Raw genomic sequence first — 27,838 nt, forward strand, 5'->3', positions numbered from 1 at the left:
GTTTTTTTTGTAGTTTTTACCTTTTTTAGTTTTTTTCTTCTTTTGTATTAGTGTGAAATAATTCAGACGTCATATGCGGACAAACACGACGTCACACCTGATCCACAGATCCACAGATCCACAGATCCACAGACAACTTATTTTTATATATATAGATATATACATATATATACATTTGTATATATATATATATATATATATATATATATATATATATATATATATATATATATATATATATATATATATATATATATGTATATATATAACTAATATATATAACTTTACTAGCTGTTGGGGTGGCGCTTCGCGCCACCCCAACAGCGCCCCCAAGCCCCCCCCCAAGCCCCCCCGCGCGCGTAAGTCGTTACGCGCCATAATAGTTACGCGCCATTGTAGTTGTGTCCCTATGTCCCACCTGTGAATATAGATATATATATATATATATATATATATATATATATATATATATATATATATATATATATATATATATATATATATATATATATATATATATATATATATATATATATATATATATATATATATATGGTTTTAACTACGTAAAACTTGCAAATATACAACATTCTTTGCTGTCCCATTGTCTTTGCATATAAATAGATTGTCAGGTTTACCGACTCTTGAACATGCAACATATAATGGTCCATGGGAAAACAATCTGTATTCAGATCTATACCTCATGATTCCTATGATTGCCCTTGAGCTTTGTTGATGGTGATTGCTAATCGACCATTCCCTGTCCCGGTGTCCCGGTCGTCATTTATATCCCCCTTTTTCCCCCGGTGTCCCCGTTGTAGTTGTGTCCTTGTGTCCCGGTCGTCATTTATATTCCCTGTGTCCCGGTCGTCATTTGTATCCCGGTGTCCCGGTCTGTATATACATTCGTTTTTTAGTTTTGTTTTTCTCCTTTATTTTTTTCCTTTTTTTTTCTTTTTTAGTTTATTTAGATTTTTAGATTTTTTAGTTTTTTTATTAGTTTTTAGTTTTTTTTTTTTTTGTAGTTTTTACCTTCTTTTTAGTTTTGTTAGTTTTTTTTTTTACTTATGTCCTGGTCGTCATTTATGCTCCCTGTGTCCCGGTGCTTTGTTGATTGCTAATCGAACATTCCTTTTGTCCTGGTCGCTTTCTCTTTGAGTGTCGTCATTTATTTTTTTCTTTTTTAGTTCTTTTAGTTTTTACCTTTTTTAGTTTTTTTTAGTTTTTTAGATGAAAATTTTTTTTAGTTTTTTCCTTTTTTTCTTTTTAGTTTTTTATTGGTTTTTACCTTTATTTTAGCTTATTTTTCAGTTTTTTCCTTTTTTTTAGTTTTTCTTTATTTTTTATTTTTTTTAGTTTTTTACCTTTTTTTAGTTTTTTTTAGTTTTTTTAGTTTTTTAGCTTTTTTACTTTTTTATTAGTTTTTAGATTTTTTTGTAGTTTTTGCCTTTTTTTAGTTTTTTCAGTTTTTTTTTAGTTTTTTATTGGTTTTTACCTTTATTTTAGCTTATTTTTCAGTTTTTTCCTTTTTTTTAGTTTTTTTTAGTTTTTAGTTTTTTTAGTTTTTTACCTTTTTTTAGTTTTTTTAGTTTTTTTAGTTTTTTAGCTTTTTTATTAGTTTTTAGTTTTTTTTGTAGTTTTTGCCTTTTTTTAGTTTTTTTCTTTTTAGTTTTTTTGTAGTTTTTACCTTCTTTTTAGTTTTGTTAGTTTTTTTTTTACTTATGTCCTGGTCGTCATTTATACTCCCTGTGTCCCGGTGCTATGTTGATTGCTAATCGAACATTCCTTTTGTCCTGGTCGCTTTCTCTTTGAGTGTCGTCATTTATTTTTTTCTTTTTTAGTTCTTTTAGTTTTTACCTTTTTTAGTTTTTTTTAGTTTTTTAGATGAAATTTTTTTTTAGTTTTTTCCTTTTTTTCTTTTTAGTTTTTTATTGGTTTTTACCTTTATTTTAGCTTATTTTTCAGTTTTTTCCTTTTTTTATTTTTTTTTTTTTTTATTTTTTTTTAGTTTTTTACCTTTTTTTAGTTTTTTTAGTTTTTTTAGTTTTTTAGCTTTTTTACTTTTTTTATTAGTTTTTAGTTTTTTTGTAGTTTTTGCCTTTTTTTAGTTTTTTTAGTTTTTTTTTAGTTTTTTATTGGTTTTTACCTTTATTTTAGCTTATTTTTCAGTTTTTTCCTTTTTTTTAGTTTTTTTAGTTTTTAGTTTTTTAGCTTTTTTATTTTTTTTATTAGTTTTTAGTTTTTTTTGTAGTTTTTGCCTTTTTTTAGTTTTTTTAGTTTTTTAGCTTTTTTATTAGTTTTTAGTTTTTTTTGTAGTTTTTGCCTTTTTTTAGTTTTTTTTAGTTTTTTGGCTTTTTTATTTTTTTTATTAGTTTTCAGTTTTTTTTTGTAGTTTTTGCCTTTTTTTAGTTTTTTTCAGTTTTCAGTTTTGTCACCTGATCCAGTTTTTTCAGGTGACGTCACCTGATCCATCCACAGATCCACACACAGACAACTTATTTTTATATATATAGATATATATATATATATATATATATATATATATATATATATATATATATATATATATATATATATATATATATATATATATATATATATATATAGAAGGATCTTATGTCTCAGATGCTCCATTTTCGGCTCGATTTGGCTCCGGGGACATAGGGGGAGGGAAACAGAAATCTTGGAAAGTGCTTAGAGTGGAGAGATCGGGATGAAACTTGATGGGAAGAATAAGCACAAGTTCTAGATACGTGATTGACATAATTGGAACGGATCCGTTCTCTTTGAAGGAGCTGGGGGGTGTTAATTTGGAAAAATTCAAAAATTGAGGTATTTTAACTTAAGAACGGGTGACCGGATCTTAATGAAATTTGATATTTAGAAGGAATTCATGTCTCAGAGCTCTTATTTCAAATGCCGACCAGATCTGTTGACATCGGGGGGAGTTGGAGGGGGAAATCTTGGAAAACGCTTGGAGTGGAGGAATCGGGATGAAGCTTGGTGGATAGAATAAGCAAATGTACTTCATACGTGATTGACATAACCGTACTGGATTCGCTCTCTTTGGGGGAGTTGGGGGGAGGGGCTCAGTGATTTGGTGAGTTTGGTGCTTCTGGACATGCTAGGACGCTGGAAATTGTTAGGCGTGTCAGGGAGCTGCACAAATAGACTTGATAAAGTCGTTTTCCCAAATTCAACCATCTGGGGGGCTAAAGGGAGAGGAAAAATTAGAAAAAATGAGGTATTTATAACTTGCGAGTGGATGATCGGATCTTAATGAATTTTGACATTTAGAAGGACATCGTGACTCAGAGCTCTTATTTTAAATCCTGACCGGTATTAAGCGTCTGATTTTCCTTTTAAATCAATCTATTGATTCCTAGAATTTCGTTAGAGCTCATGCCATATGAGCTCTTGGCTCTTAGTTTTTCTTGCCTCGTCACAAGTGCCATATGAGCTCTTGGCTCTTGTTTATATTATAAAGCATATTCTATATAATAATAAATGTATTAATAAATCTCATCAAGTAATACAAACTTAAAATAAATATATTTTCAATTATTGAAATGATTCATGATTCTACCCTTACCGTCAAAAACAGTTTGTTTTAAATACTAAAATCTTAATTTCTTTCATTTTTGACGGAATCACGGTGGCCGATTGGGACAAATCGCTCCAATTGCCCTTTATCCGGCCCTGACCACAAGTCAGCAGAAGCAATAAAGTGGACTTAAATAGTAACATCTCTACAATCGGGCGAGGTTTGGAGTTTTTTGCTAATGCAGAAAGTGATCAAGTCCTATAAAAACAAAAAAAAACAAAAAAAAACAATGAAATAATTGTTGTAATTCCCTAGTTCTGCCTTAAAAAAAAAAATCTTGGGCCTCCCATAATCCAATATGGATTACAAAATATCTCTAAATTTAATATTTTTAGATAGATGCACTGAATTGTGTTGCGAGAGCAACACCTTGGTTTTGTCGAGTTTTTTTTTTTTTTGTTCCTAGCACCCCGATTTCAGCTTATTCCTAGAAAGTGGCAAGGGTCTAAACCTTTGCGGCTTATACTGAAAGTGTGGACCTTAAGCCGGATTGATGAATATGACTTTGCCTTTTGGAAAGCTTCGTAGAACTCTTGCCTGGGGCCAAAAAGGATGGTTTTTGCTTGTGTTTCTACCCATTTCTGTTCGTGATTTCAGCTGAGTTTATCATTCGGTTTTTATAGCACTTGGTATAAACAAAGTGACAAATAGTGATCGCAAATTCTGTCGGTCTGTCTGTCCCGATTTTGCTACTTTAGGCACTTCCAGGTAAGCTTGGACAATGAAGTTTGGCAGGCGTATCAGGGACCAGACCAGATTAAATTAGAAATAGTCGTTTTCCAGATTTGACCATCGGGGGGGAGTGGGAGCCGATTAATTTGGAAAAAAATAGGAAAAATGAAGTGTTAAAAAAAATGAAATAATCACAAGTCCTAGATACATGATTGACCTAACCGGAACGGATCCACTCTCTTCGGGAGAGTTTGGAAGGGGAGGGGGGTTAATTCTGAAAAATCAAAAAATAAGGTATTTTTTTACTTACGAAGGAGTGATCGAATCTTAATGAAATTTGATGTTTGGAAGGATATCGTGTAAGAAGAAGTCCTAGATACGTGATTGACATAACCGGAAGGGATCTGCTCTGTTTAGGGAAGTTGGGGGGAGAGGGTTAATTCTGAAAAAAACAGAAATAATGAGATATCTTCAACTTACAAAGGAATGGTCGGATCTTAATGAAACCTGATGTTTGGAAGGATATCGTGCCTCAGAGCCCTTATTTTATATCCTGACTGGATCCGGTGACATTGGGGGGAGTTGGTGTGAGAGATCTTAAAGTGTTGGAAAATACTTAGAGTGGAGGGATCAGGATGAAACTTGGTAGCAAAAAAAATAATCATAAGTCCTAGATACGCGATTGACATAACCGGAACGGATCCACTCTCTTCGGGAGAGTGGGGGGGGGGGTAATCCTGAAAAATTAAAAAAATGAGGTATTTTTTACTTACGAAGAAGTGATCGAATCTTAATGAAATTTTATATTTGGAAGGATATTGTGTCTCGGAGCTCTTATTTTCAGTCCCGACCGGATCTGGTAACATTGGGGGTAGTTGGGGGGGGACCTCAAATCTTAGGAAACGCTTAGAGTGGAGGGATCGGAATGAAACTTGATGAGAAAAATAATTATAAGTCCTAGATACGTGACTGACATAACCAGAACGGATCCGCTCTCGTTGGGGGAGTTGGGGGGAGGGTATTTAAAATGAGGTATTTTTAACTTACGAAGGGGTGATCGGATCTTAATGAAATTTGATGTTTGGAAGGATATCGTGTCTCAGAGCGCTTATTTTAAATCCCGACCAGATCCAGTGAAGGGGAAGTTGGGAGGGGGCGGAACCTAAAATCTTGGAAAACGCTTGGAGTGGAGGGATCGGGATAAAACCTGTTAAGAAAAATAACCACAAGTCCTAGATACGAGACTGATACAACCGGAACGGATCTGCTCTCTTTGGAGGAGTTCGGGGGAGGGTTAATTATAAAAAATAGAAAAGAATGAGGTATTTTTAACTTACGAAAGAGTGATCGCATCTTAATAAAAATTTCATCGAAGGATCTCAAAACTTAGATCTCTTATTTTAAATCCCGGCCGGATCCAGTGTCATTAGGGGGGGGACCGAAAATCTTGGAAAACACTTAAAGCGGAGAGATCAGGATGAAATTTGGTGGAGAGAATAAGCACAAGTCCAAGATAGGTGACTGACATAACCGGACCGGATCCGCTCTCTTTGGCGGAGTTTGGGAGGGGGGAGTAATTCGGAAAAATTAGAAAAAATGAGGTATTTGTGACTTACGAACGGGTAATCAGATCTTAATGAAATTTGATATTTAGAAGGATCTTGTGCTTTAGAATTCTCATTTTAAACCCCGACCAGATCCGGTGATATTGATGGGAGCTGGAGGGGGAAACCGGAACTCTTGGAAAACGTGAAAATCGAGGTATCTTACGATTGGGTGACCGGATCTTAATGAATTTTGATATTTAGAAGGACCTCGTGACTCAGAACTCTCATTTTAAAACCCGACCGGCATTAAGCCTCTGATTTTCCTTTTAAAGCAATCTATTGATTCTTAGAATTTTGCTAGAGCTCATTCCATATGAGTTCTTGGCTTTTGGCTCTTCCGAACTCGTCACAAGTGCCATATGAGCTCTTAGCTCTTGTTCGTACTTAGGATTGCGATAGAGAAATGGTATCAGATGTGCCTCTTAAACTTTAAAAGTTCTCTCACTGCTGAAGAAATTAGAGTTTATCCTTTGCTCCTTTCTAAGTAATGACGTTAGAAACTTGGCCTACGGCAAAAATGTCAACTTTTGAACTAAGACACATAGATTTTTTGTTTGATGGCAGTCGATAGCTGTGGATGAGCTGATCAAAGTATATGTCATCCAGATTTTGGTAGAAAATCCCTTCATGAGATATACCAGTTTGAAAGTTTAAAGGGGTTGACAACTTCAGTAGTAAGGTACAAACTGAAACCAAAAATAGGCTGATACAGAAATGCAATCAGATGTGCCTCTTAAACTTTAAAAGTTTTCTCATTACTAAAGAAATTAGAGTTTAATCTTTGCTCCTTTCTAAAGGATGACGTTAGAAACTTGGCCTACGGCAAAAAAGTCAACTTTTGAACCAAGACAATTAGATTTTTTTCAACGGCAGTCGATAGCTCTTGATGAGCTGATCAAATTATATGTCAGCCATTTTATTGTAGAAAAATTCCTTCATGAGATATACCAGTTTGAAAGTTTAAAGGGTTGACAATTTCAGCAGTAAGGTACACACTGAAACCAAAAATAGGCCGATATCAATTGTGAGACATATAGGTGAGTTTTAAGCAACAGCCGGCTGTTAGCTCATAATCATCTTCGGCAATGAGGGGTTCGCAACTTTTGCTAGTGGGTATACCTATTATTTGTTTCCGGCGTATTTGATGGTAAGACCAATTTGGTTCCAATGGTAAGACATGTAGGGGACTTGTAGGTAATAATCGGCTGTTAGGCTACAATCATATTCAATGAAGAGGGGTTTGCAACTTATGCTAGTTGCAATGAGGGGTTTGTAACTTTCGCTAGTTGGTGTACCTAGTATTTAAGATCCTTACAGATTAACAACTTCAGAATTTAATCGAAGCGGGGAAACAAAACCAAAGTATTGCTCACGCAACTTTTACTCGGTGAAGCCGAACAAAGGTTGCCATAATACCTCATTTTGCCCATGCAACGTAGATGTAGTTCAATTAGACGCTGTAGCCGCTTTGATAAAATGACTGATTTCCCCTTCAATTCTTCTCAGGCAAAGATCTATGGCAAATATCTAGTATTTAGGAACGATATTGATTTTAAAATTATTACTTTCTTATTACAACTGACGATGTTTGAAAACTGTTAATGCTTTTGGATCAATAGAAGAATCATAATATACGTTGAGTTTGAGCGTTTTTCCCAACCTTTCTTTAAAATCGCTCCTCTGGCGTGCATTTCTTTTTGTATGTTTAGAGGGAGGTGAATCCTTATTTTCGTGTTTATACAATTTGTTCTTCAATTAAGTTACGCGTGGGCGAACTGCAAAACTTTTGGGATATCTGATTGCAGTACCACAAAACCCCTAAAGGGTTGACAATCGAGAAATGCATCAAAAATTTTTTTGTATTCAGGCAGTTTATTTGGGACTATGCTTTAAGAACCCTTCTTTCCTAGTTTTCCCTGTCTTGAATTAAAATAGAGTAGTTGTGGGGATCAAGTTATTGCTAATTGTAGAAAAAGCGAAGACAGATAGTCCAATTGAGTGAGAGGTAATTCTGGCATTAATTCCCCCCTTATTAGGATTGTATACAAATTATGTTAGTTCACTTATTAATAGATATGTCTATGTATTATCCGTCCATCCGTCATTGCTAGGGCAGTACAACCAAGGTAGATATAGAGCTAAGATAGTAATAGAACCTATAATTTTCCAAGTGTTTGGTTAAATGGCACGGGTAAATGGCGTGTCAGATATTCCAAAAGATATAAATTTTTTACAATGTCAGTAGAGATTGAAAATTGGTTCTACTTTGCTCCAATATTATTTTCTCCAAATTTATCGAAGAAAGCAAATGTACCTTCCGCACCATACTAAATGAGTTCCGGTGAGCCATTTTCTCCGATCAATTTCCAGTTCATTTTCTCACTAATTGACTTCCCTTCTATTTCTCAATCAGGTTCCCTTCCTCCTCTTTCATGTACCATGATTGCATTTACGAAGATGATGTCAAGTAGTAAGAGACACGACTTGAACCATATGTCTACATTAAGGGCTAATTTGCGGCTTTTCTATTGCTGTCGACCGGAATTACCGCGTCCAATTTTGTATAATTTGTATCTTGGTTTCTGTAAATAGAAGACATCGAATAAATTTAGGCTAAGTTTATGCATATGCAATTATGAATTGAAGATATTACAATTATAGATGAGCCCCTTATATGTATCTTAAAATAGTGGTGATAATAAGTAGATTAAGAAAGTTAGATTTTACTCCTAACAAACCTTTTCATGGTGAATTCTCAAAAGCAGTGATATATTTTGCTGTGTATCAGATATTTGTAGAATATTTATTTCAAGTCTCTATTTTGTTAAAAATTGTGCCGTGCATTCATAGACAGTAAAACTGCGCTGCCTAAGTAAAGAGTGAAGTGGGCTTTATTCATTATTTTTTTTTCTTTTTACCAAAACACTTTGTATGGAAGGGGAAATCACAAAAGCTTCAGAGGGACTCGTTTGACTAAGAAATTGAAACTTATAATTGCCTTCAAATTAAAATATGAATTAAAGAAATGTGAAGCGTAGGCCAAGAGTGCAGGCGAGAACATATTTGGGGGGGATATAAATATATTGCATATATTTACATGTAATATGTAAATATATATTACAAAATATATTTGTAATGGAATCAGACTACTTTTTTGATTTGTAATTGCGTAGGAGCTATAATGAGGGGAGGGGTTGAGGCATTGTTTAGGTGGGGGTAGGGTAGATCCCTAAAAAGAACAGTTTAATGGACAAACTGCTTACTCTTCACGAGGCTTCAGATAAATTTTGAAAGAGGTAGGGTGGGAGTAGGAATGAATTAAGTTGTTTCTCTATACAGCTCAAATGTTACATTCCCACTATCTACCAGCAAAGAGGTAGAAATGGAAAGGCAGGTCATCATCAGCCCCGCTATGAAACTTCTTTCGGATGGCAAATACTGCTGGTAACTTAGTCTTCAGCAATTTTAAACGGTGTTATTTTCTTTTTCTATTTATATGAAGGACTTTAATGTATTTAAAAAAAAACGTATGTAATGTATTTATCGATAAAAAAAATCCTATTGTAGAGGATGTAATGGCTTCAGTTATGTAAAAGATCAAAGCCTCACAGAATTTCTATCCATACTAACAATATACCTAAATTCTTCAGTAATAATATTAACAATGAATTTTTACCAAAATTACTATTCACCACCTTTTTTTTAAGTATATTAAAATTTTATCCAAATTGATATTGCAAATTTAAATGTAGGACGATTCTAATCAACGTACAATTAATGATTTACACATTAAAAAAAAATTTAATTAGGGATTTAAGGGACCGGTACCTCAAATTATGTCAAACGGTTCGTAGTAACCAAAACTCTAAAAGATAAAATTTTTATACCAATAGTTACATCAAAAGAATCGAGTTTTAATGATGATTTTAAATACATAAGTTTCATCAAGATTAGTCTTAACCATCAAAAGTTAAGAGCCTGAGAAAATTTGCCTTATTTTAGAAAACAAGGGGAAACACCCCCTAAAAGTCATACCATCTTAACGAAAAACACACCATCAGATTCAGCGTATCAGAGAACCTTGTTGTAGAAGTTTCAAGCTCCTATCTACAAAAATGCAGAATTTCGCTTTTTTGTCAGAAGACAAATCACGGATGCATGTTTATTTTTTTTATTTTTTTTTCCAGGGGTGATCGTATCACCTCAGTGGTCCTAGAATGTTGCAAGAGAGTTCATTCTAACGGAAATTAAAAGTTCTAATGCCCTTTTTAAGTAACCAAAAAATTGGAAGGCACCTAGGCCCCCTCCAACGCTCATTTTCCCCCAAAAGTCAGCGGATCAAAATTCTGAGATAGCCATTTTATTCACCATAGTCGAAAAACCTAATAACTATGTCTTTGGGGACGACTTACTCCCCCGCAGTCCCCATGGGAGGGGCTGCAAGTTACAAACTTTGACCTGTGTTTACATATAGTAATGGTTACTGGGAAATGTACAGACGTTTTCAGTGAGATTTTTTGGGTTTGGGGGAGAGTTGAGGGGTGAGGTTACGTGGGAGGATCTTTCCATGGAGGAACTTCTCATGGGGGAAGAGATTTCCAATGAAGGGGGCACGGGATATTCTAGCATTATTAAAAAAAGAAGACAGTGAAAAAATAAATATGAGAAGTTTTTTCTACTGAAAGTGAGGAGCAGCATTAAAACTTAAAACGAACAGAAATTATTACGCATATGAGGGGTTTACCTCCTCGTAATACCTACCTCTTTATGCTAAATTATTTTTAGTAATTTCAACAATTTATTCTACGGCCTTTGTGGTTCAGGGGTCATTCTTAAGGAATTGGGACAAAATTTAAGATTTAGTGTAAAGAGCGAGGTATCGACGAGGGGTGAACCCCCTCATATACGCAATAAAAACATACGAATATAGAAATTCGTTACGTAAGTTAATTCGTAAGTTACATATATTTTTTACTAATGAAAACTCGTAAAAAATTAAAAGTTCTAGTTACCTTTTTAAGTAATAAAAAAATTGGAGGGCAACTAGGCCTCCTCCCTCGCTCCTTTTTTCTCAAAATCTTCCAATTAAACCACGAGAAAGCCATTTAGCCAAAAAAAAAATAATAACCAAATTTCGTTCTAATTATTTATGTGCGGAAAGCCACGATCAAAACATGCATTAATTCAAAAACGTCCAGAAATTAAATAAAAAAAATAAGTTTTTTTTTTAAATGAAAGTAAGGAGCGACATTAAAACTTAAAACGAACAGAAATTACTCCGTATATGAAAGGGGCTTTTTCTCCTCAACGCCCCGCTCTTTACGCTAAAGTTTTTTTTTACTGTTTTAAAAAGTAGAGTTAAGAGAAAGAGTCAAACCTTAGCGTAAAGAGCGAGGCGTTGAGGAGGAAAAACCCTTTTCGTATACGGAGTAATTTCTGTTTGTTTGAAGTTTTAATGTCGCTCCTTACTTTCATTTAAAAAAAAACTTCTCAGACATTTAAACAAAAACCATCAGACATTAAACATAAAAAAGAGCTATTCAGATGAAACGAAGGAACAGATTTGACCTTATTTGGATTATTTATTATATTAAGGGTACTTTCTCCGCCTTAGCTCCTAACTCTTTACTGAGAAGCTTAGCTTTTTTTCAAATTTTGTAAGAAAATTTGCAGAAGGAAAGACAAGATAAATTAAAGCACTAAAAAACTTTTGTTTAATGAGCAAGGTGTTGAAAAGGGGACTTTCCCCCTTATATACAGAGCAATTTATATATGTTTTAAGTTATAAACTTGCTCCTTACTTTATTTGAAAAACCTTTTCTATTTGTTTAGTTACATTTCACGAAACTGTAGAGTATTATGAATACAATACTTTTGGTAACGCAAAAAAACGATCAATATTTCAATGATCTCTGTTTGGATTTTGATAGGTAATCAACAGTTCGTGGCAACGAACGGTAAGGAGCTACCCAGCTCAATAGTGACCAATAGTAACCAGTTTTTGGATACCAATAGATATATCAAAGATTTGGCTTAATATGCTGATTCTAAATATATAAGTTTCAATAAGTTTAATCTTACCCATCATAGGCTACGAGCCTGAGAAAATGTGTCTGTTTTTGGTAAAAAAGGAGAAAGACCCCTCGGAGTCTTTCTCCGGATATAATTTTAGTGAAAGTTGCACCATCGAATTCAGCGTAACAAAGAACCCTGCTGTAGAGTTTTCAAGCTCCTATCTGCAAAAATGTGTAATTTTGTAATTTTTGCCAGAAGAAATGTCACGGATGCGTGTTCATCTGTTTCTTTGTTTTTTCCTTGTTTTCTTTTCTGTCCAACGGTAATTGCATCGACCCAGTGGGCCTAGAACGTCGAGAGAGTGTCCATTTCTAACGGAAACGAAAAGTACTAGTGCCCTTTTCAAGTTACCGAAAAATTGGAGGGCAACTAGACCCCCTTCCACGCCACCTTTTTTTCCAAAATCGTCCGATCAAAATTTTTAGATAGTTTTTTTTTTCTTCAGCAAAGTCCCAATAAATATGTCTTTAGATATAAAATGACCCCCCACCCACAATCCCTGGGTTGAATACATTTTTCGGCTGAGGAGGGGAGGACGAATTTACTGCTGTGAGGATTTTGCACGGGAAGAATTTTCCTTGGGGAGGGAAGTTTCCAGGGATGAACTTTTCAGGAGAAGTTTTAAACTGGGTGAATTTGCCAGAATTCCTATCCGAAATTCTTTTATTTGTCTTACTTTCTCTTTACCGATTCAATTTTAAGCGTGGAGATGTTAAGGGTAATTGTCCGAGGTAAATTTTTGCCAGGATTGAATTGCCCAGAGGATATTTCTTTGAGGAGGGGGATTTTTCCGCGGAGATGGAGCCAAGTATCCTGGCGTTATTTAAAAAATGATCAGAAATTAAACTTAAAAATACAAGTTTTTTCAACTGAAAGTAAGGAGCAACATTAAAACTTAAAAAGAACATTAATTATTGCGCTTATGAGGGTGGTTACCCCCTCCTCAACACCTCGTTCTTCACACCAAAGCTAAAATTTTGTCCCAATTATTTAAAAACAACACGTGAAACACTGTAGTATGAATATCGGCATGTTGAGGAGTGGGGCTACCCTTTTCAAATACTTAATAATTTCTTTCCGTTTTAAGTTTTAATGTTGCTCGTTACTTTCAGTTGAAAAAACTTGTTTTTTTTTTTATTTAATGAAGCTTAGAGACAAACATTTTTCTAACGGAAAAATTATGTCAATTAAAGCAAAAATGCATAAAAATAAAAATAAATGATTACTTACAAAAAATACATAAAACAATAGCCTACTTAAAAAAAAATTAAGATATAAATTCCCAGCATTCAGTTCTTTTGAGCACTGCCGAATCGTTGGACGGAAATTTTTTTAACAATATCAACAGTTTCGAACCTGGTTACATACACCAAAATATTTAATGCCTTTAGACTCAATTGTTTATAAAAATTCATGCATTATCAAAGTAGTTTGTTAAAAGTAAAACATTAAATTTAAAATTAAACAAATCAGATAAAAATTTATAGTTCAATATTTTTAATCTAATTTTGAATACCAAAAACCAATGTATTCAACACCTTTGTACTTCATAACTGTAAAAATTTATTTTTTTTCAAAGTGAAAACTAGATAAATATAATTACTCCTGGAAAAAAAATGATAAAAAACGTATCCGTTCAGAGGGAAAATACGAAAATTCCTTGCATTCCGTTCAGGAGAAACATTTCTGATTGTAATGACTTCATAAATCAGCTCATGGGTACTCTTGCAATACAAGCAAAAGTTGAAGGCATATTTTCTTTTACCAAAATTGCCCCTTATTAAGTTGTTTTCCTTGTGTTTTCCATAACTATACGAACTTTCTTCTGTACTAATAACTGTACTAATTAATAATAAACAACTACGTTTTAGGATCACCAAAAAAGCTTATTCTTTGATTGAATGTTATCACTAGTTAGGCTCTTATACTTCCGTTTCTGGCAAGGATAGTTATTTACTTACCATTCATTACTATGAAAAGTTTGATTTTTTTTTTTCTGTTGCTCCAACTAAATCATATTAGGAAAAACGTCTGTGGAAAACTGAAAAGGGGTTATTCAGTCACAAATTAGAACTTACATTCTCCTTATTATGGGTCAAAATCTATTGGCAGGCAGCCAACAATGGGGCAGCACATATTTTCTTCATGGTTTTTCCCTATTTTGCTCTTTTTCCTTTGACTTACTTATAATTACTTTATAGTCCTAAATTTCCAGGGGGCCATGGCCACCCTGCCCCCTGTCGGTACTTATGGTGAAGGCCATGGATAAAATTGCTTAAGATCTAGAGGATGCAGCCAGATGACATAAAAGTATAATATTGTATTGGCATGTTAATAAATTGAGAGGGAAACAAGAAATCTGGACTTGACAAAGTTAAAGACATAGATGGGGCTATAATTAGTGACAAGGAAACAGTTAAAGAGATATGGACAGAACATGTTGAGAATGGGCTAAACCGTGATAAAGAAAGAAGAAGAGTTACGAGAAAAGATATAGAAAATAATGAATAAGTTTTTGACACTTGGGATGTAAAGGAAGATTTATTTTGTATGTAAGAATTAGTAATAGTACTAAAAGGATTGAAAAATAATAATGCCGCAGGTGCTGATAGTGTGGTAAATGAAGATTTGAGTGGTGGTCTTGAAGGTAGAGATAAATTAATGAATACTATGAACATGGTTTTTGAACAAGGGAAAGGGGGAGCTAGTGATTTTAGGAAAACTATAATTAAACCCTTCAATAAGAAATTGGATAAGATTGAAAATTCTGGAGGTATTACTTTATAGAGGAATTATAGAGGTATTAGCTTGGTTTCTGTAGGAAATAAATTACTTAGTATTTTTATGGTTCTTAGACTTAGATATTCTGTAGAAAAAGTTCTAAGAGAGGAACAGTGGGATTTTAGGAAGAAGAGAGGATGTGTCGACCAAATTTTCATTCTTAGATTAATAATTGAGAAGGTCTTGAGTCATCAAGCCCCTGTAGTGCTCATTTTTATAGATTATGAACAGAAGCAAGATTCAGGTGATAGAAGAGCTTTAGGGAAGGTCTTATCTGTGTGTGGTGTACCAGATCAATACACTGAAAGGATTATTCCTTTGTACGAAAATAACTTGATGTGGTTAAGGTAGGAAATGAGGTTAGTAAACTGGTTTTGTATCAAATTAGGAGTTAAGCAGGGTTGTTTCTTATTCCCATTCATATGGATCATTTTTATGGACTTTGTTCTAATGAACGCAATCAAGACAATAGGAGAACACGAAATCAACTGGGGAAGTAAAACTCTCCCAAACTTAGACTATGTGATGATTTTAGCACCCTAGATGAAGTGTCTTAGCGATATGGATGACTTTTTAGAGGTTTTCCGAGTTTTAGGTGCAAGAATGGGTCTGAAGATTAATGTTAGGAACACCAATTTGCTAAGGCTAGGAATATATGAAGATGAAAAGGTGATGCTGTGTCACAAGAAGATTAATCAAGTGGACAGCTTCACTTACCTAGGCAGTATTATTAGCAAAGACGATGGATACATTGAAGATGTTAAACGAAGAATTGTCAAGGTCCAGTGTTTTTTTTTTTTTTGTTTTTTTTTTTCACAGTTGAAAAAAGTCTGAAAGAATAGGAAGATAGGTCTGGGCACCAAGATTAGAATATAAAGAGGTAAAATGGATAAAAATAGAATATAAAAATGTCGATAGCCATTTTTCTTCCTTTTTTAGACAACTACATGTTTTTTTTTTCTTAACAACATGCACGAAAGGTGTTGTACAGTTCACGTACGACGAAGCATTAAAGAAACAAACTTAGTTGTAGTGATTCTCGACAATCATTTTTTTTTTCTCTTTTAAGACAATGGAACGATTTTGCTACCTTCAATCAAGGTCAACGAACTCATTTACACAACTAGTATATATTCCAAGTAGGAGTCCATAGAACCCCAGACAACTATTAAAACAAATTTTGGTGAAAAGTAAACACATATTGGCATCTTAGAATTCCTAGACCAGTTTTGATGAAAAGTCCACTCCCTATGGGCTGTATTTTATTCGTGGAAATAATGCTACGGTAGCAATAGTAGTACTAGTAGTGGTAGCAGTAGTAGTAGCAGCAGTAGTAGTAGTATTAGTAGTAGTAGTAGTAGTAGTAGTAGTGCTAGTAGTAGTAGTAATAGTAGTAGTAGTAGTAGTAGTAGTAGTAGTAGTAGTAGTAGTAGTAGTAGTAGTAGTAGTAGTAGTGGTAGCAGTAGTAGTAGTAGTAGTAGTAGTAGTAGTAGTAGTAGTAGTAGTAGTAGTAGTAGCAGTAGTAGTAGTAGTAGTAGTAGTAATAGTAGTAGTAGTAGTAGTAGTAGTAGTAGTAGTAGTAGTAGTAGTAGTAGTAGTAGTAGTAGTAGTAGCAGCAGTAGTAGTTGTAGTAGTAGTAGAGTTATAAATAGTTGTAGTAATAGCAATGGTAGTAGTGGCAATAGCAGCAGTTGTAGCAGCGTGCCTATCTTGCATTTTGGTCAATTGATCATCCTCCGCATCATTCCCTAATATTCCTAGCTAATTACCCTAGTCCTTTCCTGAGATGCCCCTTGTGACAACTTACATGCACATAACGTGTGTTGATTTGGTTCAAATCCCCCCTCAACATCACCTGAAATCTTCACCTTAACAAACTTAGTCTTTTTGGACACGAAGAGTCAAACCTACATCCTTTCCTAATAACAAATACTATATGAAAAAAAAATAAACGAACTAGGTAACTTAAAGCCCTTGGCCCAAGGGGTATTTGAGAGGGGTTGTCATTCCCAGAGGCGTAGTTTCGGAACTCTAAGCTAAGCTGAAAAAATGGCTATCTTATGATTTTTCAATGATGTCTGAGAAAATAAGGGATGTAGATATGGGGCGTGTTTTCCTTACAACCACCTTTGACTCCTAAAAAGGGTACTAGAACTTTTAATTTTCAATCAAACGAACCCCTCTAAGGATTTTACCATAGCTCATTACATATGAAGTATCTTGATGAAAAGAAAGTAGAAACAATCCTTTATTTTCTGCTAGAATATAAGAAAAGGAGGGACGGAAACGTTATTTGAAATTGGAATACAGCATAAAATTTGCGCTACATGCATAAATAACCGCATATAGCTAACAGGATTTGACTAATACCAAAAATCCATCAGCCTACAGAACAATCTTTCTCAACATTTTGTATGTACATTACATTATAGACATAAACGAAACTTTGACATTACTTTTTATGTCTTACTTCTAAGTTATATCCAAACTTTGGAATTTTGCTCACCTTCAGGTCACTTACTCTTCATATCCATTCCCAAATGACAAATAGTTTTTTTCTTCTTCCAGCACTGCTTTTTAATTATTACTCATCCTTTAATAAGATGTTATTACTCAAATAATAAGATGTAAATGGTCATTATTTGCCCCGCCATTACTATTCATCTGCTGTTCTATGTTACTTCATAAAAAAGTCTCTTTGCTTATCGCCTGACTCCGTAGATAGGTTTTAGTAGTCTTGAGATAAGGTATCAATAACTGTATATCACTGAATGGGTAGCACCCATTGGTTTACAATTTGAACGATTTTCATCCAGCCGCTCGAATACATTGCACGAACAGGAGACTATTTCGTGCATTTATTTTCCTTTTCTCAGTAAGGAGTATATTTTGGATTTGCCTGGAAATGTTCTATTTTATTTCTGGATTAAAAGAAAAATCGCATTGTAAACCAAAAGGGTGATTATTTGTTTTTGAATAAATACACTGTCACTTTCAAACTTTCTGTTTGGTTCGTTTTCCATTAGTAATTTTCTCTCTGAAAACACAAGCTTTAAATTTTTTCGATATTTTGATAATCGTTTTGGCTCACAGAATCAACCAGGAAGTTTGAGATTAAATTTATAAGGCCTAGCATGCAGTCTCACACTGTAATAAAGTGTAATTCATAATTTTTCGTACAGATATCGACAACATATGGATCCCCATTCTTTTTTTTTTTTTTGATAAATATTACAAGCTCGAATTTTTAGTGCAAATAGCCTTGTATATATAGATGTAATAATGTTGTTGATTGGCCTGCTGGTGTAACATTTATGGCTTACAAAATTTCATTTGATACTGACCTCAATTGGGGATCAATAACAACCCCCCTTCGTAGTCGTAAACATAATTCAAAACATCAAATAAAGAGAAATGAACAGGCAATTTAAAAATCTGTACATGAGGGTGGTAAGATCGTTCCATAAATCCTACATAAAGAATAAGGGGGAAGGAAGAAGGTACAGTCATAATTTAAGAAAATTTTGTTGAAGCAGAACTGATTATCGATAGTAAATGAGAAAAATGCATTCCAAAGTGATGATGTTATGGGCACCAATAATGGAAGGTGTTGGTCCCTTGGAAAGGAACAAAATATGTAATAAACATAGATCTCAGACTGATGCAATGCTTTTATCGTTCCTCTGAAAGAAAAGGATTTGATCCCTAAACACTCCACAAAACACTGGTGGGATAATAATCTCTAGTCATTGATAACGGAAAGCAGATGAAAAAATTAACGACAAAGTTAATCCAATTTCGCCGTCGTATTTGCCAAGTCAAACAGTTCGTAGTAAGGAACTGTAACTAGGGAGTAACATAGCCCAAAGGTAAAAACATAGTATTTTGATGACACAACAGATATATAAGATTTGTTTTTATCTGGATTCTAAATATAAGAAATTCATTAGGTTTGGTTTAATCTATCAAAAGCTACGCGCCTGATGAAATTTGCCTTGTCTTTGTTTAAAAGAAGGAAAACACCCCTCGAAACTTCAAGAAATCTTAATTAAAATTACATCATGAGACTCAGTTGAACAGAAAACCTTAGTGCTGAAACTTCAAGCTCCTGTCTGCAAAATGCAGATATATTTTTTTCGATATAAAATGGAAGAGGGCTTATTCGGACAGATTTTAGATAATTTAATGCCCTTCTAACTGACCAGACATATTTGAGGACAAATAGCCCCCCCTCCCACGCCCCTTCTCCCCATATTCAACCGATTGAAATTTTGAGATACGCATTTTGTTCGGCATAGTAGAAAAATCTAATGAATATTTCTCAAGAAGAAATTTTACATAAGTTATTTTCCTGAATTCATTTAGGCCTACGGAATTGTTTTTATTTGCCTTACTTTCTCTTTTTAAACTAATTTTTGAGTTGCTGCGGGGGAAATGTCCAAGGGAAATCTTCCTTGCGGTTGAAACTTATTATAATAAACAAAACATTGCTAGGTAATACTAAACTTGATGAAACTTATATATTTAATATCAGCATTAAAATGCAATTATTTTGATGTAACTATTGGTATCGAAATTCCGTTTTTTAGAGCTTCGATTACTATTGAGGTGGGTCGCTCCTCACTACAATTCGTTAACACGAACTGTTAGATTAGTTTCAAAATTATCGCTAGTTTAAGGTACGTGGTTGAATCTTTCCATGGAGAAATTCCTCGTGGGGGAAGGAAATTTTCTATGGAAAGGGAGCTGGATTTCCCGACATTATTTGAAAAACGACGAGCAATTAGATAGAAAATAAGTTTTTTGAACTGAAATTAAGAAGCAACATTAAAACTTAAACCGAACAAAAAATATTACGCATACGAGATAGGTTGCCTCTCCTCAATAGCTCGTTCTTACGATAAATTTTCTTTTTTAGCTTGTAAAAGAGGTTTTATTTCTAATAAAACAGCCTTTGTGATTCGGGAGTCATTCTTAAACAACTGGAAAACAAAAATAAAACTTAGGTTATTATAAGGTTATTATTAGTTAAAACAAGAGCCAAGAGCTCATATGGTATGAGCTCTAACAAAATTCTAAGAGTCAATAGATTGATTTAAAAGGAAAATCAGAGGCTTAATAACGGTCATTTTTTTCTATTTTTCCTCTCCCTTTAGCCCCCCAGATGGTCGAATGTGGGAAAACGACTTTATCAAGTCCATTTGTGCAGTTCCCTGACACGCCTAAAATTTTCATCGTCCTAGCACGTCCAAAAGCACCAAACACGCCAAGTCACTGAACCCCTCTCCCCAACTCCCCCAAAGAGAGTGAATCCAGTTTGGTTACGTCAATCACATATCAAGGACATTTGCTTATTCTATCCACCAAGCTTCATCCCAATTCCTCCACTCCAAGTGTTTTCTGAGATTTCCTTTCTTGGAAAAAAGATCAAGATGATCTTTATTCTGGCAAATATTACAAAATTCCACATTTTTACCGATAATAGCTTGAAGCCTGGATTTTAGGGTTCTTTGATACACTGAGTCGAATTGCGTTACTTTCAATAAAATTCTATGACTTCGAGGTCAATCCCATTCTTTTTAAAAATCTTTTGAAACTTTTCTCGGGCTCGTAGCTTTTGATGGGTAAGATTAAAATAGCGAAGAAGACGACTCTGCCTTTCCATAACAAACAGACAAAGCAGAAAAAATAGGGAAAATCTTTTCAAGACAGTGAAACCAAGTCGGGATTTAAAATAAGAGCTTTGAGATATGAGTTCCTTCTAAATATCAAATTTCATTAAGATCCGGTCACCCATTCATAAGTTAAAAATACCTCAACTCTTCTAATTTTTCAGAATTAACACCCCTCCCCCAACTCTCCCAAAGAGCGGATCCATTCCAATTATGTTAATGACGTATCTAGACCTTGTGCTTATTCTTCCCATAAAGTTTAATCTCGGTCTCTTCACTCTAAGTGATTTCCAAGATTTCCGGTTTCCAAGATTTCAGTTTCCCCCTCGAACCCCCTATGTCCCCGGACCCGATTCAAATTAGAAATGCAGCATCTGGGACATAAAATTTTTCTATATGTCAAGTTTCATTAAGATCCGACCAAAAACTTGTAAGATAAAGATACCTCAATTTTTACGTTTTTTAAGATTTCTGGTTTCCCCCTCCAACTCCCCTCAATGTCACCGTATCTGGTCAGGATTTAGAATAAGAGCGCTGAAGCGCAAAATCCTTCTAGGTATTAAATTCCAAGTTACAAATACCTCATTTTTTCTAATTTTTCGAATTACCTCCCTCCCCCCAAATCCCCCAAAGATAGTGGATCCGGTCCAGTTATTTCAACCACGTATCTTTGACTTGATTATTCTTCCCACCAAGTTTCATGCCTCCACTCTAAGCCTTTTCCAAGATTTCCGGTTCCCCCACCCCAACTGCCCCGAATGACACTGGATACGGTCGGGGTTTGAAATAAGAGATTTGAGTCACAAGGTCATTCTAAATATGAAATTTCATTTAGATACAATCACTCCTTCGTAAGTTGAAAATACTTCATTTTTATACCCTCCCCCCAACTACCCAAAGAGAGCAGATCCATTCCGGTTATATTAATCACGTATCTAGGACAAATGCTTACTTTCCCCACCAAGTTTCATCCCGATCCCTCCACTCTAAGCGTTTTCCAAGATTTTAGGTTTTCCTCTCCACCCCCCCCCCCCCAATGTCGCCGGATCTTGTCGTTATTTAAAATAAAACTTTAAGGTACAATATCATTCTAAATATCAAATTTCATTAAGATCCGATCACCCATTCGTAAGTTAAAAATCCCTCATTTTTTCTAATTTTTCCGAATTAACCGTCTCCCCACCCCCACATGGTCAAATCGGGGAAACGACTATTTCCAGTTTAATTTGGTCTGGTCCCTGATACGCCTGCAAAATTTCATCGTCCTAGCTTATCTGGAATGCCTAAACTAGCGAAACCGGGACAGACAGACCGACAGATCAACAGAATTTGCTTTCGCTATATGTCACTTGGTTCATACCACGTGCCATAAAAATAGAAAAGGTTTTCAACTAAAGTCAGTACAAGTTTAAAACTTAAAACAAATGTAAATTACTCTTTGTATAAGGTGTACTGCCCTCTTCTCAACACCTTGCTCATTAAACAAAGGTTTTTAGTGCTTTGAAAAGTCATATCTTTTCAATTGAAAATTTCCTTTAAGAATTTGAAAAAAAAGCCAAAGTTCCCAGTAAAAAGTAAGAAGCTAAGGAGGAGACAGCCTCTTCATGCAAAGATTAATCTGTTCAAATAGGTTTCCAGTCTTTTTCATCGCATTCATTTGGAAATCTCTTTTTATTGAATTTTTTACTGTTTTCCAAATCAAGCAGTTCGTTGTAACAAACTGTAAGCAAGGAGCGACCCGGCTCAATAGTAACCAAAACTTGAAAAACGGAATTTTGGTATCAATATATAGATAAAAAAATTAATTTTTATGCTGATTTTAAATATATAGGTTTCATCAAGTTTAGTTTTACCCATCGTAAGTTACGAGCCTAAGAAAAAAGTCTTAGAATCTTAATGAAAATCACACCATCAGATTCAGCGTATCAGAGAACCCTGCTCTAGAAGTTTCAACCTCTTATCTGCAAAAATATGGAATTTTGTTGTTTTTTTTTGCCAGAAGAAAGATCACGAATGTGTGTTCATTTTTTTTTTGTGTGAGTGTGTGTGTGTTTTTTCCAGGGGCAATCGTATTGACCCGGTGGTCCTAGAATGTCACGAGAGGGCTCATTCAAACGGAAATTAAAAATTCTAGTTCTCTTTTAAAGTGACCGAAAAATTTGGAGGGCAACTAGGCCCCCTCCCATGCTCATTGTTTTCCCAAAGTCGCCGGATCAAAATGTTTAGATAGGTTATTTTGTTCAAAATAGTAAAAAAATCTAGTAACTATGTCTTTGAGGACGACTTAATCCCCCACAGTCCCCGAGGGAAGGGCTCCAAGTTATGAACTTTGTCCATTGTTTAGATATAGTATAAGTTATTGGGAAGTATACAGGCATTTTTTGGGGTGATTTTTTTCTTTTGAGAGGGGTCAGGGGAGAGGGTTATGTTGGAGGATTTTTTATGGTGGAAGGGAATTCCCATAAAGGGGGTGCTGGATTTCCCAACATTATTTATGTTGGAAATTCAATTAAAAAAAAAAGAAGTTATTTCAACTGAAAGTAAGAAGCAACATTAAAACTTACAACAAACAAAAATTATTACCTATATAAGGGGGTTTGCCCCCTCTTCAATATCTCACTTTTTACGCTAAAACATTTTTTGTAATTTCAAAACAGCTCTTTATTCAAATTAAACGACTTTTGGGATTCAGAGGACATTCTTAAAGACTTGGAACAAAATTAAAACTTTAGCTTAAAGAGCGAGGCACTGACGAGGGAACGAACCCTCTCATATTCCGTATATGAGAAAGTTTCGGTAAAATTCTAGTTAATTGACTTCTTGCTATCTCATAAAAGGGTTTAGGTTAGGAAAATGAAACTTTCAGGGAGGGGTCTACAGGCTAAAGTATGTCCCGGCAAAGGTATTTTAAAGTACCCACCTCCGCTCCTTCTCCCTCTAGAGTGCCCTGAAATTTGCCTACATGACAGGTCTATACCTATTGAAACTTTGATAAAACAACATTTTACCTTAATTTTCAGTTACTGGTTTCTTTTTCTATGCCTTAAGCTCTGAAAATGCTATTCCTGTTATTTGAGTAGAATTTTGAGCCATATTAATTTTTTTTTCAAAATTTAGGAAATGTATTTGCATATCTTTGAAACCTTATAAAATGGAATTGAGCAAAGTTATGAAGCTGACAACAATTTTGTTGTACTTCAATTAAGCAGAAGATCTATTTTGCAAGGTTTCACTTTTATAACACACATATTTTTAAAGGTCATCAAAGGTCGGGGCCCTCTAGAGGGAGAAGGAGTGGAGTTAGTTGCTTCAAAACTCCTTCCCGGGACATACTTTAGTCTGTAGATCCATCCCTGAAAGTTTCATTTTCCTAACCTAAACCCTTTCTGAGATAGCAAGAAGTCAATTAACTAGAATTTTACCAAAGTTCCTTTCGCTCGTCATTACCTCGGTCCTTGCTCTAAAGATAGAATTTTTGTTAAATAATGGTCGATATAACAATAATTTGTTAGTGTTATCTTTCGGCCAATCTTAGCATTTAATATTATCTTAAGCAGCTTCTTAATAATGATTTTTACGTGATAATAAACCAAAGATATTGTATATTTTCGGCTTGTGGTTGTTATTAGATATAAAAATAAAAAAAAAAATTTCCAACTGATAGTAAGGAACAACGTTAAAACTTAAAACGAACATAAATTATTAAGTATATGAGGGAGCTACCTCCTTCTCAGTACCTCACTCTTTACGCTAATGCTTCCCTTTTTGTTCAATTTATTTGAGAATGACTCCTGACACATTAGGACCGTTTAATTAGAATAATAAGTTTAAAGTTAGTGTTTTTAAATAATAATAATTTTACAAATAAACATTTGTGAATTTTAAAAATTCACAAACATTTGAGCGTAAAGAACGAGGTACTGAGGAGGGGACAACTCCTTCATATACCTAATAACAACCAAAAGAAAAATCTGAGAAACTTGCAGTTCAAACAGTTTGTGGCAACGAACTGTAAGTAAGAAGCAACCCGGCTCAATAGTAGCCAAAACTCTAAAAAACGGTTTAAAAGAAGAATTTGTTTAATATACCAATAGTTTAATCAAGAGAATTGGCTTTTTATGCTGATTTCAGACATATAAATTTATATATGTCTAACCCCTATATAACCCCTAAAGGTCAAATGATTAATGAAAATCAAGCCATCAGATTCAGCATATCAGAGAACCCTACTGTATAGGTTTCAAACTCTTTCAATATCTGGAAAACTCCGGGATTTTGTATTTTTTGCCTGAAGAAAGATTATGGATGTTTGTTTATTTGTTGTTGTTTTTTCCCAGGGGTGATTGTACCAACCTAGTGGTCCAAGAATATCAAAAGATGGCTCATTCAAACAGAAATTAAAAGGTCTAGTGCTCTTTTTCAGAGACCAAAAAATTGGAGGGCAACGAGGCGACCTCTCACACCACTTTTTCCCCCAAAATGTCTGATCAAATTTTAAGATCGGCATTTTTTTCATCATAATTGAAACGCCCAATAACTATGCCTTTGGGTTTAGCATGACCCATCCCTCCACAGCACTAGGGGAAAGGTCTCTAAATTATAAAATCTGCCTATTGTTTATATATAGTATTTGTTATTGGGATGCATGCATACATTTTTGGGTGAGGAGCAAATTTTCTTCTGGGGGTTGTTCCATGGAGAATTACTATGGGGAGGAATGTCTTCAAGGAGTGAACCTGTCAGGGAAAATCATAAAGTGCGGGAATTTTCCAGAATTCTTATACAATATTCTTTTTATATGCATTACTTTCTCTTTTCCGTCTCAATTTTACGCGCAGAGTGGTTAAGAGTTATTCTCCGGGGTAAATTTTCACCGGGATTGAATTGCCCAGAGGAAATTTACATGGCGAGGGGATATCTCCGTGGAGTTGGAGTCAAATTTTCTGGAATTATTTAAAGAAAACATCAGAAATTAAATTAAAAGAAAATACAATTTTTTCGATTGAATATAAGGTGTGACATTAAAGCTTAAAACAAATTTTATTCCGTATATGAAACAGGCTGTCCTCAACGCCGGGCTCTTTACGCTAAAGTTTGACTCTTTTTCACAGCTCTGTTTTTTAAAACAATAAAAAACTTTTTCATAAAGAGCGAGGCGTTGAAGAGGAGACAGCCCCTTTAATATACGGAATAGTTTTTGTTCGTTTGAAGTTCAATTTGCTCCTTACTTTCAGTAGAACTTTTTTTTTCTTCAATCATACCCAGGCCTAACCAAGATATAATTTAGGTATCGGTCCCTCAAATCCCTGGTTATTTACTATTAAAATGTTTAAACCAATAATTGTATGTTGATTATTACAGTTCTAAGTCTGGATTTTCAATATTAAACTTGGAATAAAATTTAAATATACTTAAAAAAGTGGCGGTGAACAGTAATTTTGGTAAAAAGTCCTTGTTAATATTATTACAAGAGAATTTCGGTTGGATGAAAAGGAGTATTACTGTTTGTATGGATGGAAGTTATGAGGGAATTTTGATCTTTTACATAATTAAATAAAAAAACAAGTTTTTTAACTGAAAGTAAGGAGCGACATTGAAACTTAAGACAAACAGAAATCATTCGTATATGAAAGGGGTTGTCCCCTTCCTCGATGCCTCGCTCTTTAGGCTGAAGTTTGACTCTTTCTCATAACTCAACCTTTTAAAACAATTAAAAAAATTTTTTAGCGTCAATTATTATATTATTATATGTTGCATCACAGATGCAACACGCATCTGTGATCTGGCTTCTGTAAAAACAAAAAATATAAATTCCTTCTATGGGTTGTTTCCCTCTATTTTTCAAAATAAGGAAAATTTTCTCAGGCTCGTAACTTTGGATGGGTACGACTAAACTTGATGAAACTTATATATTTAAAATCAGAATTAAAATGCAATTCTTTTGATGTAACTATTGGTATTAAAATTACGTTTCTTAGAGTTTTGGTTACTATTGAGCCGGGTCGCTCCAAGTAAGCATGGGTCGTGTAACTTTCTCTCAAGTCTACTTCATAAAACAGTTATTTCTGTTTTATATTTTTCTCCCCTCATGACAAATTCCTCCAATGAAAGATCCTCCCACGTATCCCTGTCCCTCAATCCCCAACCAACAAAAAAATTTCCCTGAAAACGTCTGTACACATCCCAATAGCCACTACTGTATGTTAACACTGGTCAAAGTTTGTAACTTGCAGCCCCTCCCCTGGGGACTATGGAGAAATAAGTCATCCCCAAAGACATAGTTATTTTTTTTGCTATGCTGAACAAAATGGCTATCTCAAAATTTTGGTCCGTTGACTTTGGGAAAAAATGAGCGAGGGAGGGGGCCTAGGTGCCCTCCAATTTTTTGGGTCACTTGAAAAAGGCACTAAAACTCTTAATTTCTGTTAGAATGATCCCAATCGCGACATTCTAGGACAATTTGGTCAATACGATTACCCCTGCGAAGAAAAAAACAATAACAAAAAGAAAAACAAATAAAAACCCACCCGTGATTGGTGTTCTGGCAAAAAATACGAAGTTCCCAATTTTTTGTATATAGGAGCTTGAAACTTCTACAGTGGGTTCTCTGATACTCTGAATGCGATGGGCTGATTTTCGTTAGGATTCTATGACTTTTAGGGGTGTTTCTTCCTATTTTCCAAAATAAGGCAAATTTCCTCAGGCTCGTAACTTTTTATGAATAAGACTAAATTTGATGAAACTTGTATGTTTAAAATCAGAATAAAAATCCATTTCTTTTGATGTATCGACTAGTATCAAAATCTTGTTTTTTATAGTTTTGTTTACTATTGAGCCGGGTTGCTCCTTACTACAGTTTTTACCACGAACTGTTTGACTAAAGCCGTCACAACCTCTACAATAGGATTTTTATCGATAAACACATTACATACGTTTCTGTAAATACATTTAAGCACTTCATATAAATAGAAAAAGAAAAACATTACCATTTAAAATTGCTGAAAGCTAAGTTCCTAGCAGTATTTGCCATCCCAAAGAAATTTCCTGGTGGGACTGATGATGACCTGCCTTGCCTTTTCCACCTCTGTGGTGATAGATATGGGAATGTAACATTTTAGCTGTAAACAAAACCAATTTAATTAATTCCTACTCTCGCCGTACGTCTTTCAACATTTATCTGAAACCTCGTGAAGAGTAAGCAGTTTGTCCATTAAAATGTGCGTTTTTAGGAATCTACCCTAACCCCGCGTAAACTATGACTCCCTTCTCATTATAGCTGATACACAATTACAGATCACCAAACGTAGCCTAATTTCATTACAAATAAAGTAAATCCTCCTCGTTGAATCCAGTACTGCCACCGTGTGGCAATGCTTCTTTTGCAAATGGGAAGCCTAAAATATAGTTATTGATACCTTTAAACCAGT

At 34.5% G+C, this 27,838-nt stretch overlaps 1 protein-coding gene across 1 annotated transcript in view; it reads right to left on the bottom strand.

Annotated features, from left to right (window-relative positions):
• Positions 1-27,626, bottom strand: part of LOC136026014 (uncharacterized) — a 117,523-nt gene extending 89,897 nt beyond the window's left edge. Inside the window, exons 1-2 of the mRNA XM_065702164.1 lie at positions 27,398-27,626; positions 8,198-8,465 (exon numbers count right to left, since the gene is read on the bottom strand). The gene's annotated coding sequence lies outside the window, so the exon portion shown is untranslated. The remainder of the gene's footprint in view (positions 1-8,197; positions 8,466-27,397) is intronic.
• Between the last annotated feature and the right edge of the window lie 212 nt (positions 27,627-27,838).

Source organism: Artemia franciscana, chromosome 4, assembly GCF_032884065.1.
Source record: "Artemia franciscana chromosome 4, ASM3288406v1, whole genome shotgun sequence".
Lineage (NCBI taxonomy): Eukaryota > Metazoa > Arthropoda > Branchiopoda > Anostraca > Artemiidae > Artemia > Artemia franciscana.